The sequence below is a fragment of the Crocodylus porosus genome, unplaced genomic scaffold, assembly GCF_001723895.1.
Source record: "Crocodylus porosus isolate Cpor-Errol unplaced genomic scaffold, CroPor_comp1, whole genome shotgun sequence".
In the NCBI taxonomy this organism is placed as follows: Eukaryota; Metazoa; Chordata; order Crocodylia; family Crocodylidae; genus Crocodylus; species Crocodylus porosus.
In genome coordinates, this window is record NW_017728922.1 from 2793575 (window position 1) to 2813256 (window position 19682).

The 19682-nt window shown below is 40.8% G+C and overlaps 1 long non-coding RNA gene across 1 annotated transcript in view; it reads right to left on the reverse strand.

Moving 5' to 3' along the window:
• LOC109313326 overlaps positions 1 to 8040 on the reverse strand; it is a 17864-nt gene extending 9824 nt beyond the window's left edge. The window contains exon 1 of the long non-coding RNA XR_002102015.1: positions 7968 to 8040. This is a non-coding gene — a long non-coding RNA (uncharacterized LOC109313326). The remainder of the gene's footprint in view (positions 1 to 7967) is intronic.
• Positions 8041 to 19682: the final 11642 nt, after the last annotated feature.

A 19682-nucleotide genomic window follows, 5' to 3' on the forward strand; every position in this document is an offset into this window, starting at 1 on the left:
GCCGTTTTTGCAACAGTCATAGATACAAGACATCACACAGCTGCTCATCTAGGCAAATGCATTGCATAAACATAGCATGCACTTTTTTTTTTTTGCAAAAGTGCATCAGTATATATTTGCACAAGCAAAATGGATATTTGAATGCAAATGCCCTTGCATTGTGCTCTAAACATTCTTGTGTTGTACGCATGTCCATCTGTTTTGCATGTTAACTTTTCTCTTTACAATTACATCTATTGTTGGGGTGGGGGTAGGGGCATTTGCACACCTCTTGAAATCAGTTTATATTCTGCATTCAGAATCAGATTTGCAGCATTTAAGAGTTTGCTAACAGCATGCGACTAACTGGAAATACCAAAGTACAGCAAGCTCTGGCTATGCCCCCTCACATCCTTCTGACATGCCCATCTTATGCTGGAACTGAGGGACAGAGGTTTACGGCTAGCATAGACAGCTGTGTACCAGCCACTTATTGGCTCATTAACACTTTTCCCAAAGACCAAAAAGTAACAATCATCAGATATTATCTTGGGCCAAATAGCGTCAACTCCACAGCTATTCCTTATCGCATTACTAATCCCTTGACCTATTGGTTTAAAATGTATATTTTCAACTTAAAAAAAATATATCAATATATGACTGGTATTAATCCAGAAACTGTATTCCTCCATCTTCATTTCTTCTGAGTAAACATCTCTGCAAAAGCAACATAACATGTTTCCAGCTGTGTAATTCTGAAGAATAATAGACACTGTATGATAACCTGACTGAGACAAAATGCATGATGAAGTTTCCCCTCCTCTCCCTGGTCCATTACACAGAGGGGTTTTTTTTTAGTATTTTAATCATAAAAATGGTTATTTGGCTTAAATATAAATGAAAAATATTTTAATGGATTAGAACACTAGCAAGTACCGACTACAGATGCATCTCTAATGCACTGGTTCTCAACCTTTTTAGACTCAAGGCACCCCTCAGAAAATGCCAGCCTTTAGTTTCTGCTCGTTTTTTGACTACAGAAAAATAATACAGCAATTTTTCTGTTGCAGAGACCTCAGAAAGACCATAACAGGGAAGAAAGTTAACACTATGGATTTCAATTCTGAAGTCTCTAGGTTTATCCTGTAAATAATATTTGTACACCTAACAATGCTAATATTTCATGGCACTCCAGGGCAGTCTTCAAAGGATCTCAAGCCACTGTGGGGTGCTGCAGCACCCTAATTGAGAATTACTGCTCTAATGCAAAATCCAGACAGGGAACATTGAAAAGTAGACTGTGCAGACCTGTTAGATGAAAGATGGAGGGTAGCAGAGAGAAGAAATTCATTGCTGTTTCATTTTATTATGTCTCCTACATTTCTTGATTGTTTTTTGATTGTTTGTTTTTAATCTTTTAGAACATTATCCTCGGGTGCCTAGACAATCATTTTGTAATAAATCAATCTGTAGCTCAGTACAAAAAAACCCATTCCAGATAATAAAGTGCATGTTTGGGGGGGGGGGGTGTTAAAAAAAAACAAACAAGCGAAAAACAAAACAAAACACCACCCCGAAGAAACACCACTTAGCAGCTTTTCTTTCATCAAATGGCTGAAATCTTTAGCTGGGGGGGGGGGAAGCTGCCTACAAAATGGAACAAAACAAGCGGTGGAATAGACTCCCATTTACAGAGTTGAATATACATGCCAAACTGTGCTTTGATAAATGTTTATTTTCAAGAGAAGAGCGCCTTCTCCTGCTGTCGTATTATCCTGCTGCAAAATATTGTGAGCAGTCTCTGTAGCTTTATTTAGTCATACAAACAGGTATGACTACATGGAGTTTTCTGAGTTTTACCTTCCATCACATTCAGATGTTTGCTTTTGCCCTCACTTAATGAACAGAGGGTTCAGAGGGGTAGATGTCTCAGAAATGGTAATAAGCTAAGGAGATTTTCATCTCCGTTACAAGATCATGCCCAATCTGGAGGGAGAAATGATAAAAGTTCCTGATCTAATAACTTACAAACATCTCATGAAATCAGAGCAGATTGGAACCATCATCATCAAAATACCAACATTTTCTTGCCAAAAAAGTCTCAAAAAGGGGGCAAGGATTCAATATATTACAGATCATGTTGTGAAGATAGTTCCTCTAGCTAAGAGTTTAGACACACTGTAGTTTTACCCTTTACATTTACTATCTATAGAGCTGCACAAAGCTTCTTTTCTACCCTGAGTAATTTTCTAAGGCTTTGAAAGTTTTCTCCAACACAAATCAGGATGGCCAATTAAAACCTTGAAAACAAAAATAGTAAAAAACAACAACATATGGATTGGCTTAATTGCAGATTTTATTTGAATAAATCTAATTTTTACCGACACATTGTATTGTTAGCCTTATTTAAGGCATCTAAAATTTTAGTTTTGTAACAAAGAGTCGTTTGGAACCAGAACACACACACACACACACACACACACACACACACACACACACCCCTACCTTTTAAACTTTAAAACAAGACAAGACATTTGGATGCTTTCTAAACACTTCTTGAGCATTTTCCCCACCAGATTTGCTGAAAGTGACCCTTCCCACCAAATTCCATGTGTATAAGGGTACTGGGAAAGCAGGGCTGGAAGGGACCTCATCAGGTCATTTAAGTCCAGCCCCCTGCTCAAGACAGGATCATCCCTGATAAAAACCATCCTGACTAAGCCAAAAGTCTGTCTAATCTGTTCTTGAACGCTTCCGAAGATGGAGAGGCCAGAAGTTCTTTAGGCAGCCTGCTCCAATGCTTGACCACCCTTGTAGTCTTTTCTCAACACCCCCCTACCCCCTGGTCTTCCCTTCTCCAGATGATATAACCCTAGTTCTTTCATCCTGTCTTCTTAGTCATGCTTTTCAGGCCTCCAATCATTTTTGTCACACTCCACTAGACTCTTCCACATATAGATCTTACTTGTCCACATTCTTCTTGAAGTGTGGGGCCCAAAACGGGACACAGTACTCCAGGTAAGGCCTCAACTGTATTGAACAGAGTGGAAGAATCACGGCCCATGATTTACAAGTGATACTCCTGTTAATACAACCCAGTATGGTGTGTGTGTGTGGGGGCGGGGTTCTGCAACAAGACTATATTGACTTATATTGTGATCTGGCAGCAGAGCTGTACTGCTACCCAGTGCATCCACACATGGCAGATAGAGGAATGACCTTCAGGGAAGGTTAGCTGCAAATAAGCTGGGGTAAGTCTGATCAGTCTCAGACCAAGCAGCAGCAGTATCACCTGGATGTGATGAGCACAGCAGATGGCAACACTTTCCCTCCCGAAGAGCCACATATATCCTTTGATGCTGCTGTGACATAGCAAATACAGGTTGCCACTATAATAAGCCTGCCCAGCCCCTACCATGGATCTACATGTTATCAATAGCAGAGCAGGTGGAAGATGTTAGAGTCTCAGTGGCTGCAACAGCAGAAGGCTGCAGCAGAACAAGATCTCCAATTTGTCTTGGTCTCATTGGATTAAAGGTCCCATTCTGTCAAGAACCGTATGGAAGCTGATGTGCAGCAGCTTCTCCATGATGAAAGAAGGCACACACAAGTGTCTTCCATGAAAATTAGTGCATTTTTCAAGCCCTTTGGTAACCAGCTAGTAGTGATGGGAGCAGGATTACCAGGTCTGAAAGCACCTAGTCATGAACGGGTATGAGAGTGGCAGTTATAAGAAAGTCGTCCAGCACTTGAATGAGGTAGAAATGCAGTTCAGCAACTGTAACTGACTGAGCAGCCCTCTTCAGGACCCACTGTGCTCACTCCACATGGGGAGGGGGCTAGAAAAAGGTGCCCTTTTTCCTGACTGGATAACCACATCTAGTCAGATCACTTTTACTGCGGTCAAAAATATCAACGAAGCTACACCATTGTTATCAGGACCTAGACTATCAGAACCTTCATGGTGAATACTAGGAGTGTTGCACCACAATTGTGGTTCAAGAACTCGGGCGATACAACACTGATGTTGCTGCGCTGAGTGAGATCTGGTGAGTGCAAGATGAGTTGGCTATATCTTCTTCTAGAAGGGTCAATAGGAAGGAAAACGGTGGTTTCATGGAGTTTAGTTTATTAATTCATTCTTGATGTCAAAATAACTCAACAAGTTCCCTATCAGAATTAGTAAGTGCCTCATGACTCTCTGTCATAAACTGGCATGGACCCAATAAGCTACTCTCATCAGCAAGTATGCCCTGACTCTTGATGCCATTGATGAAACCCAGGAGAAATTTTATGCCACCCTTGACCAAATCATTTCTGACATTCTGGAAGGAGACAGACTTATTCTTGGTAATTTCAATGCCAAAGTTGTAAGGGACTTGAACCTCTGGAATGAAAGCATCGGCAAGGAAGAAGTTGGAAAGGTCAGCTCCAACAGCCTCCTCCTCTTGACCAAATATGCAGAACATGGAGACACCAACAGCTTGTTCTGCTAGAAAACCAGGCACAAGACATCAGCAATCTAAGCATTGGCACCGGATTGATTACATCATTGTTCATGCCTCAGATTACAATGATGTGCTCATCAGCTGAGCAATGCTAGACTCTGACAATGGCTGAACTAATCACCAACTCCTCTGCTTGGTTATGTTGCTCAAACTGGCTCCAGAATGATAGCTGCAGCAGAAGCAATGCTAACAGAAGACCAGTGTCGAAGGACTTCAGGACCCAATCAAGTGAGACCTCTTCCACTAGTGCCTCAATAAAAAAAAAAAAAATGGTGTATTCCAATCAACAACAATAGGAAAATGTCAGAAGCACTTAAGCACCTGCAGAGACACCTGGATTCCCTATGAAGAAACATCAAGACTGGTTTGATGAGAATCCATCCAAGAGTTGCTCATCTACAAGCAGAAGGCCTTTTATATTTAGCAGAATTACATCAACTCCAAGCAGAAGAAATGGAATCATCAACAAGCCATGGTAGAAGTCCAAAGAAGGACCCATGGTACGAAGAACAAGTGTTAGGGACAAGGCAAAGGCAATTCAACATTTCACTGACATCCATGTCTTCTTCAGTGTTACCAATGCCATCTACTGTCCATGCACTTGGAGGCCAACCCCCTTGAGACCTAAAGGTGGAGAAGACCTGATAAAGGAAAAGGGGGAAATGCCCTCATCTTCAGGCTTTGGCACAATGAAGAAATCCCAGATGACCTCAGGAACACCAGGATTATGACAATCTTCAAGAAAGGAGACAAGTCCGACTATGGAAGTTAGAGGGATTGCCTTGTTCTCCGCCACAGGAAAGATCATTGCAGGAACCCTCCTGAATTGTCTTCTTCCACCTGCTGAAGAGCTCCTCCTGGAATCCTAATGTGGGTGTAGGGCATCAAGAGGCACAACTGATATGATCGTCATAGCTTGCCAGCTACAGGAAAGATGCCAGGAACAATAAAAACTTTCTACAGAAAGATAGAAAATTAGAGTTTGAAGGGACTTCAGGAGGTCTAATCCAACCCACTGCTCAAAGTAGGACTGCCCCCAACTAAATCATCTCAACCAAGGCTTTGTCTAGCCAGATCAGAAAAACATCCAAGGATGGAGAGGCAGGGGTCTCTCTGGATAACCTGTTCCAGTGTTTTACTACCCTCTTAGTGAGAGAGGTTTTTTTCCTAATATCCAACCTAAACTTCCCTTGCTGCAACTTGGACTGTTCTCAGTGGTGGCAGATGACAGAACAAGGAGCAACAGTCTCAACTCCATCCTCTTTGCAACCCCCTTTCAGGTAGTTGAAGGCTGCTATCAATTCCTCTCTGTCTTCTCTTCTCCAAGCCCAGTTCCCCCCAGCCTCTCCTTCTAAGTCATATGCTCCAGCCCCCCAGCCATTTTCCCTGCCCTTAGTTGGACTCCCTCCAATTTCTCCACATCCTTTCTGTAGTGGGGAACCCAAAACTAGACACTGTACTCGAGATGTGGCCTTACTAGTGCTGAATGAAGGGACAGAATTGTTTCCCTTGATCTGCTGGCAATGCTGCTACAAATGCAGTACCTCATTAGTATCTCATTAGTCTTCATCGCAAGACTGCTACAGTATCTCATTAGTCTTCATTGCAACAAGGGCACACTTGCCTCTTATTCAGCTTACTGTAACCCCCCAATTCTTTTTCCACAGAGCTACTCTTAGCTAACTGGTCCCCAGCCTGTACCGTGCATGGGATTGTTCCATCCCAATTGCATGAAGATGCTGAACAATACCAGACTCAAGACAGACTGCTGGAAAACATCACTTGATACCGTCCCTCTCAGCTAGACATTGAGCCACTAATGACATTGATATGTCATTGATGATTAATCAGTATTTCTCCATGGAAAACATTTCACTGGAAGATTCTGACCAGCCCTAATCATACCTGTTCTGTAGATGTATATTAAACTTCTCACTCAGGCCTGTCAAATCAGTACCCATCACAATCAACACAACACACCTCCATAACTAACCAAAGCTTTTCTGCTCCCCACTGCCTCCCCTCCCCCCAGCAGTTTCATATGTTTATGGAGGGCATTTGTTAAGAAAGCTTTATTATTATTATTGCACAAGAAATCTTTTCAGTCTTTAGTGGAGGAAATTACTGTTGTTCTATAATAGTTCTTGCTCCCACTTGCCATGAAATGGAAGAGATGAACTAAAATATCCAGGAAGAAAAAGGCTGACATTGGATAGATGCCCAGGTGATATAATCTGTCGTTGTATTGATTTACAGCATCCAAGGATCTGTCCTCACATGTCTATGTGGATTGAGTGCTAATTCTGTCTCTTTCCCCAGGTTTTTTCCCCCCCTCACTGTAAAGGTATCTACAATACAAATTCATTTACCCAGGCTGCAAGTAAGCAATATAATAATGTCACAAGATATTTAGAGAGAGTAGCACATTATATCTTAGTTAATATCTCAGCAGCCTGGCCAGACCAGTCACTGGGGAGCAAAAAACAGAATAACAAAATGGCTCATTTGAGAGTATTGAAAGATTAGTGGTAAACCACTAACGCAAACCTACAGGGGAGGTTAAAGTACAATAGAGCCACAGGCTCAACCCTGAGAAAAAAAGCTTTGATTAATCCCACTTAAATTTATTTGACCAAATTAATCTCAAATATATCTGCACTGGCCAAATTCAACTCTGGCATAACTGCACTGCCACCCAAATTAAATAAGCATGAAGTTAGCTCGGCATCTTTTTTACACGCTGACAATGAACCACAGCAGAACAATTTTGCTTCTGTTTTCCATCTAACTGCTTTGGGTTTCATGGAATGTCCTAGAGAGGTAAGAGCACAGCAAGTAAAAATACTCTCAGAAATAAAATCTATTAGGGTGGGTTGCAGCGTAGAACAAGAAATGCACCTTTACAGTTATTTTTATTTGAATTATAGTTGCGCCTAAGGTGTGTCAAAGACAGTTTTATTTGTACAATACATCTGTAATAACAGAGATGGGGTACCCTGCTCCGAAAAGCTTAACATAAACAGTGGAATACAAACACACAAACAGAGGAGGACACATGTCCATAGGCTTTGCAAGATTTTCGAGAACCAAATCAAAACAAAGAAATGTTGAAGCTGACCATACATCAGAATAAAAATAGGCCTTCAGAAGGGATTTTGATAAGATTGAAAATGCTTTTCACATCTGTGGGGTAATACAGTTACACAAAACAACGTAGGGGCTTTTCCCCCTGGTTCTGCCCCTCTGCCCTTTTGGGGGAGGGAGTTGTTTGTTCATTTTAAGCAGGGTACATCTTTTACAGGAAGTCTGGTAGTAACAAACCTCTACAAAAGGGGTCATTCAATAACATACATTATTATGTGGTGCTAAAATTCCCTTATTGCATTCCACAGAGTCTCTTCCAAAAGGGAGAACGGACTTACCGAATTATCTCTTCCTCTCTCACTTCTTATTTTGATGATAAAATATAGAGATCCTCACCCGTGAAATGTGCTTATGATGCACTTATCTGCAATCAGGAAAGACCATGACACTTGGATGTTACTAGTTAGACTCCATTTGTACTTACTAATGGGGCCTGGAGGTACTACTCTTTATACCTTTATACAGCACCATCTGGTGTTAGGAAAGGAATATTACAAGTGAGTAACAGCTACTGAAAGTTCATGGAGAAGGTGAAAGCAAATTGGTTAAGACCAAGATGTGATGGATCCTAGGAACTAAAAGGATGGTCTTCATAGGGCTTTATTGCAGGCTAGTAAATTAGTTTTCTCTGGGGACTTTACTTGATTTTTGTGTGCAACCAGGTGTTGTTCCTTCAGGGGCTGCTTTATAAAGAATCAACTTATTTTGGGTAACTGCTCTTACTAGAACACTTTAGAGTGCAATGTTTGAGTGTAGAAGAAAAGGCTTCTAATATTTTGTGGAAGTTTGACTTTGCACCTTTCAAATCTTTATTGTGTCTGAATCCACAATGTCAAAAAGGCTACAGCTGTAGCATGATTCAGGTAAATGAGGTATCAAGACTGACAACTGTAACCTAACTAAGCCAACAGAGGAACTGTAAATAAGTTTCAGCTGTCGTTTAAACAAGGCTGAGGACTGTTCTCCAACAAAGTAATAGGGCTCAGCCCGAGGGGGAAACATCCCCCTAAAAAAGGAGAGAATATGAAATGATTCACAAGAAATGGTAATCAAATGCCAAGTCCATACAATTCTGGAGAAGTCCATTTAAGTGGAGAAGTGTAATACAGATATGATGGCAGAATAATATGAATTCAAGCCTGCAATCTTTTCTCAGAGTGACCCAATGCTGTATATCTCTGAGGGAACCCATTTTAAAAGACAATAGCCCAGGTCTTCAACTGTCACAAGTCCAGCTGGAGACTGGAAGTGGCTTCAAGCCAGCTCTGCATTAGCCAGGGATTCCCTCATCCTGGGAAAATCTTAGAAAGGTTTACGATTCCTTTTAGTGCAAATCAGCCAGTACATGATCCAGGGTATTGCTCAATGATATTACCCCTCTAGCTAAAGACAATCTTGTGACATGCATTAGGAAACGAAGAAATTGTTAGAAGATTAGCTGGTATAAATTAGAATTTGTGGAGAGAGATTCATTATGAGCTGTCTTAAACCTTCTGTAGTATTTTATATCTGCAGCATGGGCATGAATGTTGTCTGTGTGACTGCCATTTTACATACAGTTTATACCAGCTTTATGTAAGTGTAAATGATGACATCACATAGAAGCCAGTAGGCAAGCTGACTCAAACACCAATGTTTTTTTAGCAGAAAACTTGTATCACCTCCTCTGTTCCTATTTTTATCTACCTTCTATTTTTATTTTACTCTTCATTATCACTTTGTCTTCACTTTAACTTTTGTATTGCATGCAACTTTCTAAACCAAGTGCAAAGCCATTAGAGGTACAATACCAATGGAGTAGACTTTGCGATGCCCAGCCCTCCTATGGTAGAATTAGAAAAACTATCAGTGAAATCCTGGAGGGATTTAAAGGCTTGTACACAGAATAAATATACTAACTAGGACAATAAATATGTTTATGATCCTGAGTGTACTTTGTTCACCAGCATAGATTTATGGGCAATAACAAAATCCTACCGCATATTAAGATGAAAGAAATAAAATCTTGAGGAAGAAGTCATTTTGCTTTATAAACATGCTACTTTAGCATACTGGAAGAGTAGGGGAGGAAAAAATTACATGACTTTTCAAGAAGAAGGATCACAAGTCCTTGATACCAATGGGATATCTCCTTTAACCTTATTTGCTCGTGTAAAGAATATGGCTTTTTTATAAGGAGTAAACTAATGGGAAATACAGCCACTGGAGCTGGGCTTGGACTGACCTGAGGAAACTACATCATGTCAAAATCAAAGAAGTTTGCAAAGGAGATTTTTGGTGATTAGTTACAAGAGGAGCATTATTTAAATGCTGTATTTTAATAACAGTGTTAAATAAATACATAATGAGTAAATATATAAATCATAGGCCGGCAGAAAATGGAGAAGTTAAAAGATATGATGTCTGAACTCTAGAGTGTAAATGTGGCTGTATTAAATTTGTATTCTTTTTATCTGTGCTGCTTTTTGCCTAAAATTATAAAATGTCAGCTAGAAGCTCCCTGAATTGTGTTTCAGGTACTTTACCTTAGATTATCCAGCACTTGGATACCACAGTGGGTGTTACACAGGAAGTGAGAGAGGGAAAGTTTGGTTTTTAGAGGCAAAACGTGTACATGCAGCCACCCATTTTCAGCATGGGCTTGTGGGTTTTGCAGGTGTGCCAGCTGTTTATAGATTTTTGCAGACATGGCTATTGTACCTTTGCTTCAACTATAAATTGTCAAGAAATGTGAGGAGGGAAAGGAGGCTTGGCTTTGTGTTTCTAATGGCAAAGAGAAGTAAATGAAGGGCATCTTGTGCATAGGTCCCTCCTTCCCATCTTCTATTTTTGCCTGTCACAGTCACAAAATACACAGAGGTAAGCAGTATAGTACGCCTTACCGGGCTGTAGTAGAATATGGTTAGAGCAGTGATTTAAATGAAACACCACTAATATAGAGAGAGAGAGATGGTGATGTTTCATTTTAATAATGGAAAAATGTGGATTTGGGCTTTTTTTTTTTAAACCCAAAATTGGGGATTTTTTTAAATCGGAGAAAACCAGGATCCCTGGTTATAAGCCATTCCCTACTGCATTCTGCTCTTTTATGCATGGTGCTCTGAAACAGTTAAAAGAAACTTGCAACCAGCTCACTCCAACAGCAGACTGCAAGTTCAACCAATAAGTGTTTCTCAACAAAAATAAATGTAAAATGTATTTGGAAATTTATTTTTAATGATGACTGTGCGCTTGGTGGTGCAGTTTTTCTACAAAATTGCCTGTCACAAATGAAAATGTTTCATTTATGTCGCATTATGATTTAGTGTTTGTACTCAAAAACATTCCCAAAGGTGTCACAAATATGTCATGTTTGAGATATCTCAAAACTAGAAATGAATCCACCTACAGTACGTTAGGCATTAACTCAAGTTCTCCTTTCAGTTACTCCTTACAACTTACTGCTTCCTGTCGTGACCTGGAACCAGGCATCATCCCTTAGGTAAGGGAGCATATGGAATTAGATTTTACCATTTAACTTCTGGAGGATAACAGAACAGATTATGACAGACTCTGCAGTATATTATGATTGTAATACCAATAAGTGATCCCATTTGATAAACAGTGGTTAAGAAAGTAGCCAGCAGAGAATATTATAGACAGTTTTAAGTTCCCAGGATGTGCCAGATAAGTGACCTTAATCTGTCACAAGCCAAAAGCCAAACCCAAAGTTTGTCACTCATTTATTCTGGGAAACTCCCACTAACTGCAGTGGATTTTGTCTGAGTGAGGAGTGAGTTAAAACTGAACAATAGCCCAGGCATTTATCCCACAATGCAGTTTCTCTCTTAACAACCATATAATAGAAACCTCGGGGTGGGTTTTTCATTTGCTGCTTTTACTTTCTAGAAGCAGTACTGCTAAGCCCCTTCCGCCTCGACATACAATCTTAAGACTTCCCTACTCTGCCATGATGGCATTAAAACCAGCTCTTTAAAATTCATGCAGTTAAGGTCAACGGCGTGTGATGTCACCGCAGTGATAACAGAACTGTCTTTTATTACCATCTCTTTATACGAGAAGAAAGCTAATAAAATCTTTGATCATTTCTGATGCTGCACATCAACATGCCAAGCAGAAAGAAGAGCCCAGCATGGGATTGTACACTTGCATTCGGTCTAAAGACGAGCATGCACAAAAGAGGGCATGTTATCATGGTGTCTCATTTGTGTCGGATACTTGTTTTACACCTGGCAATCTGATTTATATCCAGAGCTGTTTGACTTAAACCTAAGACTTGTCCATACTTTAAAAAGATGTGTTTATATAGCAACATACCCAGTCACATAAGGACCTTTACCTGCACAGGAAAATACATGTATATCTTCATGGACCAGAGGGACAGATTTCCAACTTCAGCTTTCTCTGTGCAAAAATTAAGATTATTTCCTACGTATGGGGACTTTTTACCAACTTTAACTTTCCCTGAGCCTGATGAAGGGTGTGTGAACCTGAAAGCTTGCAGAAAAATACATATATATTTTGCACTTTCTCAGTTGGTCTAATACAAGAGATCAGCTCTGAACCAAGAGTTCTAGATTTTTGCATTTCTTTTTGTCTAAGACCAACATGGGTACCAAATACACCCCTATCTTCTGCATCTGTATTTATCCATTAACTCCTACCAAACAAAAGCCCCAAATCCAACATGCCTCGAGCTTCAGCAAAAGCAAAATTTCAATCCAAATGTAGAGTAGACACGCAAGCCTGGGCAGAAGGTAGATTCTGCATTGATGTGGGAGGTGTTTCTGTAGGGTTTTAAGCTGGGCTAGCAGTTTGTAGTTCAACCTGTCAAAGCTCAGGGAGCATTTATTTTAGGTTCAATACTCTAAAAAAACATATAAGGGATCTGAGGAAGGTATTGCCTGGTAATATACGAGGCCTAAAATTGTACATATATCAAAAAGCTATGATGATAGAGAAGGTGACCACCAAGAAATGCACAGTGTAATCAGAAGCTCCGGACACCAGGAGGTTGTGATAAATCACCACAGTCTCTTCAGGCCTTACAATATATGGATCTTTGGCTACAACTTTTTTGTTGGTATTATCATATCTTCTGATGAGAAACATGAGGTACAAATGAACCTTCTTGTTCTTTTATATGCTTATGCTGTTAACATTTTTACATTTGTAGTTTGATTTAGGGCGGCTAAATACATGCTCTTACTAATGGTGGGGAGTTTGGAAAGCTAGGGAGAATGTGTGGTTTACTTCAGTTACATTACAGCAATAGTATTGGTTAACATATTGAGTGTAACTATAGTGGCATCATAATTGTGAATTATGGCATTTGAGTAAAGTAAAAATATGTTCCTAAATCTGTTAGGGCTCAATTATGCAAGCTTTTCCAGTCTCTTACTGAACTCTCACTGGAGTCTACTTCAGAAACACTAACAGAAGTTGGCCTTCAGTTTGTGGTGCCACTTTAGTATCTATAACGGACAAGATATGTGAACTTGTGACATGAAAATATATTCCACACAGATCCAATATATATAAATACTTATATATACCATTCATGTAATATATAGGTTGTACATATACATATGTGCAAGCAGTGGCTCAGTAATTTCAGAATTTATTGCATGAGACTGGGCACATCTACACATGCTATTAATGCACTGTAAGGCAGGGCATCTACACATGCACCCATTGGGCCCTGCTGTGCCCCCCTACAGCAGCCAGGAGGAGCTCCAGGTTCCCCCAGGTACCACTGTGGGGGCTGGCAGGGGGCATCAAGGTCAGGCCCTGGTCTCTGGAGGGGAGAGGCGGGGAAGCCTGAGAAAAGCTGTCCCATCTCCAGGGCAGCTGCCTCCCAGCCCCATACCCTGATACAGAAATCAGGGCACAGGGCTGGGAAGTAGCAGCTGAGGAAGGGGACATTTTCCCAGCCCCATGCCCTAATCCTCAAATTAGAGCACAGGAATGGGAAGCAGCTGCCCAGGGGAAGGGACAGTTTCTCCAGTTTTTCCTTCTGTCTGGGCTGCCCAGCAGCAATTTACTCCTGGTCAGCACTCTACACATGCCATACTGCACAGAAGTTACTGCATGGTTAGGCAACTGTGCAATAGACTAATCTACTGTGCAGTAAATGCTGCACACGTGTAGATGGTGATGCTTTCAGTAGATTAGTCTCTTGAGCAGTAAAGCATCTTGTGTAGACACGCCCAGTGTGAAATAAAGCTTATGATATTTTGATAAGATCCTTTTATTCACCTCTTGCAAAATGAAGTCAATGGTGTGAGACCTGCATCTAATTACATGGCGTTTTTTTATTTTTTCCCAGAATAATTACAATTAAAGTATGCCACCCCTCTATACTCATTGTATATATACACATGGGTATGATCTGTCGGTATCTGTCATAACTTTCTGACTTTGATTAAATTATAAAACTTCATTAGAAAGGAAAAAGAGAACACTGGCTGTTTTTTAGGTCTGTAGGGGGCCATTTACATTGTAATAAACTCCATCTTCCCATTCAAAAGGTAAATCCAAACACTGTAATACAGTAATATTAAAGTATTTGTCTTACTTCCTCTTTCCTTGGCTGAAATGCTAGTGAGGGAGTGTTTTTCTGCCTGGCAGGCAGCCAGCGATTTTTCAGTAAATAACATGAACTCTGTTCTGAAGAGTAAAGCAGTACATCACTTCAGAAAACGTTCAGGCCCCTGCTAGAGCTCTAGGAATCTTTGCTTACAAAAACTGTCTAGAGAAGCTGCTTTTCCCAGCAACCTGGCAGAGAAACTGTCTACAGTTCTCTTTTTTTCTCCTGAAATGACACTGTGTGCGCCTCTTCCTTATTATTTTTATGTCATTTTCCACAGCATGATCAAAGCTGAAAGAGCAACTACTAAAGCCCAAAGAACAGCCTCCCTCCCACTCCCCAATCCCAAAAGCAGCAACCAGACAAGGACAAAATCTATCTTCCATCCAAGCCCTGAAAAAATTAGCGCTCTTAGCTTCTCGTATAAGAGGTGCTACATGGTCTTAGATGGTGGCACTGGCAAAGTTTTATATTTGTAGTTCCTATTAGAATTACCATAACATGTTACTAAAGTTGTTTTAGTTGTCAGTAATAGTGGTGCCATGAGTAGATAAATAGGAAGCTGTCTGAAATGAGCAAGACCTATTAGATCGTGCAAGCCAGTCGTCTGCCAAGAAAAGGTACAGTACTTTGGTAGAGGATATATGAACTTCAGCTGGAGCTCCAGAACTCCTATCAGAGCTCCTGAAAGTGAAGTCATGAGTTAACTTTTTTTTTTTACAAGCTTTTTTAAAATTGATAGCAAAGTTAACAATACAAGTAGATACTCATGCATAATATATATCATATGCCCTGGGTAGAAAAAAGGGACTTTCAGACCTTGAAGGCCATAGCTCTGTGTGACTAAGTCAAGCTGTTGTCATTTAGGTTTGAAAATTGAAACAAGAAGCCTCAAGTTAAAAATAAGCACACTACAACAGATTCTCTCTGCTTCTGCACAGGGGCAAAAGTTGGGACAGGACAAACCAGGCATGCATGTGTGTACATACATGTACACATGCAGGGAAGAGCCAGAAGAATCCTGGTTCTCATGATCCGTGTGTGCAACTAAGAGGGAAGTAAGAAGGTGGTCAAATATGGAACATGCCACAACTAGGGCCCGGCTGCCTGAGATGGATACTGGGGGCTCTGTTTACCCCTGCTTATTAATTGGCACTAAGGCTGTTTCTTGAAGTTCTCTAGGCAAAGTGCCTCCAGGAGTTGCTGTCTGAGTGTTGCACCTTTGCTTACCACAGTAATAGCTGGGCCTTCAAAAGCCACTTTCAAGCCCAATTGTTTAGCGAAAAGCCTGTATGCTTCCACAGATTTGAACATGGAACAAATTACTTAGCCAATGTTTGCAAGGTCCTGTGAAATGGAAAAGTGCTGTAAGAGCTGTAGATTATTATGACTGAACACTTCCCTGTTAGCACTGAAGTTATTGTTCATTTCCCCTAATGTGTTCCCAAGAACTGGACTAGAAATATGAGGCTATATTTACTGGTCCTCACAAGTATCAAAGAATATGTGAAGGCAGAAACTTTTTATTGCTGTCATTACAAGAAAGACTCATCTTGAAGTTAAGTAGGCAACTGTCTTATGCTCCCCAAGGTCTTCAGTCAGCTGCTTTCTCATGTATTTGTAGCACATTTTTTTCTCCCTACTTTCTCATGTATTTGTAGCATGTTTTTTTTTTCCCATCTAACAGATATGGTTGGTTGCTGATTGCCAGAAAAAGAGGTGGCCCTGTGGGATGGGATGACAACATTTTATTTTATCATCCACTGGCACTTCTGTAGTGAGCATTGCCCATCAAGCATTTTTGTCTTCTCAGTGGTGTCAGCACCTAAATGACATTCCAAGTTGTTTCTGTTCTGCCATTGCTGATGGATGAATATGCTTACTTAGGTAATCTTGTTATACTAACTAAATCTAGGCTAAGGTCTTGCAACACATCAGACAACTCATTCATTTTTTAACGCCTTCTGGGTCATTCCTAGTGTGAAAAAAAAAACTTTACAGTTTAGACAAAGTGTTAGGTTTCTATAAATCTGCCTTGTCTTCACAATAAAAGGACCTCTTTTAGGATAGGGGCTTAGGGTGTACATCTAGTGATGAGTTTATTGGGCCTTGTATTTGCTCTGACTGAAAGCTGTTTGTCTTTTTCTTAGAGAGAAAAACCTGAGCTTCAGACATCCTCTTACTATCCCAGGTCAGGGAACATCCAGAACTGATATTTTAGGTTGCCCAATCCTAGAGAACAACATGATGCAAAATTTGGAGCTGAATTTTGGGCTCCAAGTGTTTCCCAAATGTTGCAGAATAAGAATGCTTATCACAGTTGATGCTTATAGATAATTATTTTAACTTCTACCAAAGTATCAGAGGCAGTCTCTTTCTTTGCCTTTCTCTGAACAGTGTACATATATCCAATGTGGGAAGAAACAATATAACAATAGATAAGCACACACATACATATTCTTTGTTGCACATGTAAATGTCCACTAAAATCAAAATCCCTTAATGGTAAGATTTTTTTTTTTTTTTTATGTGGATGTATCTGAATGGCAAGAGGGGAAGGTTTTTTTCCATGATGATTTTGTAGGGCAGAACATCTGCCACACATGGAAACTCCACCAAACTAACACTTGCTTGAATGGTTTTCTGTAGAGATACCAGACACTGCTCTCTATAAGATGCCAATAATTAGGCACAGAACTCTTTTGCATGAAGAAAACAAAGCTTTTCACAAATGCAGTGCTCTTTACCCTGAACACCATGGAGAACTCTTCATTCTAACTGCACAGTCTTTGGTCTCGTGAACTGTAATTGCTAGCAGCTTTACCTCTGCACTCACTGTGAATGCATTGCCTGACCAATTAGCAAATTCAGCTCATTCTTCAGTCTAAGAGACTTTCAGATAGGTCTTTGATGTGCCTTTGAAGTTTTTGATATGTTTGTTAAGAATAAGGCTCATGTATAACATCCCACCCTGTACAATGGGTTAGTTTTTTAAGTAATGTTGATTGTTAAGTGTATACCATCCTGAGTGAATCAGGAGATATCTAAATGCCATTATGACCATTATCAATCACGATGGCGACGTTATCTGTCCAAATAAATGAATAAAAGATTAGTGATAATTATTTGGACTCATAAGGCCCTTTTAATTTGACTATCCCCTATTTCACAGCCCTGGAAGTTGATATATAGGCAGGTTAAAGTGACTTGCCCTAGGTTACATACGATCTAGGAGCAAAGATAAAAATAGCAGATTTCGTCAGTGCTGTGGCTACTCAACAACTGGCATTTTGATGCTGTAGATATACCACGCCTGGTCGCATTCATATAAGATGTGATACTGATGAATTATGCAGGAAGAAAGTTCATATTTCTTCATGGCACGTGTTTTCAATCTATAAAACTACAGAGCTGTAGAAACCTGAATGAACAGTCCCAGGAAAAGAATGCACACAAAAACCAAGAAAAGTAACAAACTGTGTAACAAGCGTCTTACTTGCTCAGCCTTTAGGGAATCCTTAGGACAGAAAGGAAAAGTTGTTGTGGTATCAGGATCTTGTAGGTGAGGCACTAAATTGGGACTCAACTTACCAGTATCTGGGTTGAATTTTCAGCTCTGCCACAGATTTTCTGCACGACTGTTGTCAGCTCATTTCATTTTTCAGTGCCTTTGCTTTCAGTTTTCTGTTTGTATGTTGTACCGGATTTTCCCAGCCTTGGTTTGTTTTATCTATGTAGAATGCAAACTTTTCAGGGTAAGGAACATCTCTTATTATGGGTGTACAGTACCTAGTACGATAGCTGGAGTCTCTAAATGTTAATCACAATCACAATTGTAAGAGGATAACCCACAGAACAGTGAGACAAAATCCCTGGCAGAAGTAGTAGAAGCAATGTCTCAAAAGAATACATGTGATGAGATGTTTGGCAATAACACACAGCTAGGAGGAGACTTGAAAAATATATGGAAAAGTCCACCGATAGTTTGTGATTCTGCCACTTATAACTCTAGTCAAGCCATTTCTTAATTGTCCTGTAATGACAAATTCTCCCCTTAGATACCTAAAATCAATAGGAGTTCCACATGCATAGGAGAGAGCAGGATTTTGCCCTTCTGGAGTCTCACCAGATGAGCCCAATCCATTTGAAGTATTTCCAAATGTATTTTAGTAAATATCCTATAAATCTTTCCTTTTGTAGCACGTTACAGCCTTCTCAGTAGGTAAGAGGTATACGCCATTTTGAGAAAGTGCCTAGCAGCAGTAATGCATTCTGCCTGTTACAACATACATTTCTGCAGCAGAGTCAGGATGGAGGAGAGTATTTGGCTGAGTTTCCAGAAATGGTCCTTTTTCAGTTAAACAGAACTGTACTTGCCACTGTTTAGCCCCAGTATAATCCAGGTGTGGCACAAGGCAGTTCTCAGATTCAAGATCAGGTGTAATGTCTGTCTGGCTCACACTCATACAGGAACTGCAAAATAAGGGACATTCTTTGCCAAATTCAACTCTCGTTCCCTTTGTTGTTAAACCTACAGCCAACATCAATGGAGTTGCACAGGATCTGCACTGCCGTGAGATCAAAATTTGACCCTATCTTCTAGATACCGAAAACAAGACTGAATTTCATTTAGTAGTAATGTAAACCGTTATAATAAATATTTGGCTTTTTTTTCTTTTTGTCTTTTCCTGAATACATAGCACAAGAAAATGCAAGACTGTTTTGTTGTCTTTAAGCAAATGTAAATTTGAAAACAATTTGCATAATACCCTTGCCATTTCTTTAAAAGCATCTTAATCTGGTACTGTCAAGAGGGTGAAATTCGCTGCCGGGCCACTTCCAACCTGTGCTCCTAGCTATACACCAGGGGTGGGCAAAATGTGGCCCGTGGGCTGGATGTGGCCCGCCAGGCCATTCTATCCGCCCCGTGGGGCCGCTAAAAAATTTAGAAAATTAATATTAATCTGCCCTGGGTTGCCTGTCATGCGGCCCCCGCTGGCTTGCCGAAACTCAGTAAGCGGCCCTCTGCCTGAAATAATTGCCCGCCCCTGCTCTAGACTATGAATGTGCGAACCTGCCAGTGCAGCAGATTGAAGTAAAAAAAACAAACCCAGAAGGACGGATGTCACCCAGAGATGGGCTGGCTTTTGTTCACAAGGTTAAACCATTTGGCAACCCTGCGACTTCGGAGTAGCTTTTCCCTACGAAACGTCCAACGTCAAAGAGGTCTGGATAGACGTTTGCCTCCCCCCTTTTTTGCGGGGTGCTGATTCAAACACAGCGGGGGTGGCGTTTGGGGCACCTGATGTCGGCAGGGGCCGGCGGCCCCTGGTGCCCCGCGGTGGGATAAAGCAGGGACACGCGATTCTTTCGGGTCACCTTCCCCGGCTCCTGGTGCGCCCAGCACAAGCGGGGCTCGGCCCTGGCTCCCGGGCTGCCCCCCTGAGGGGCGGCGGTTGGGC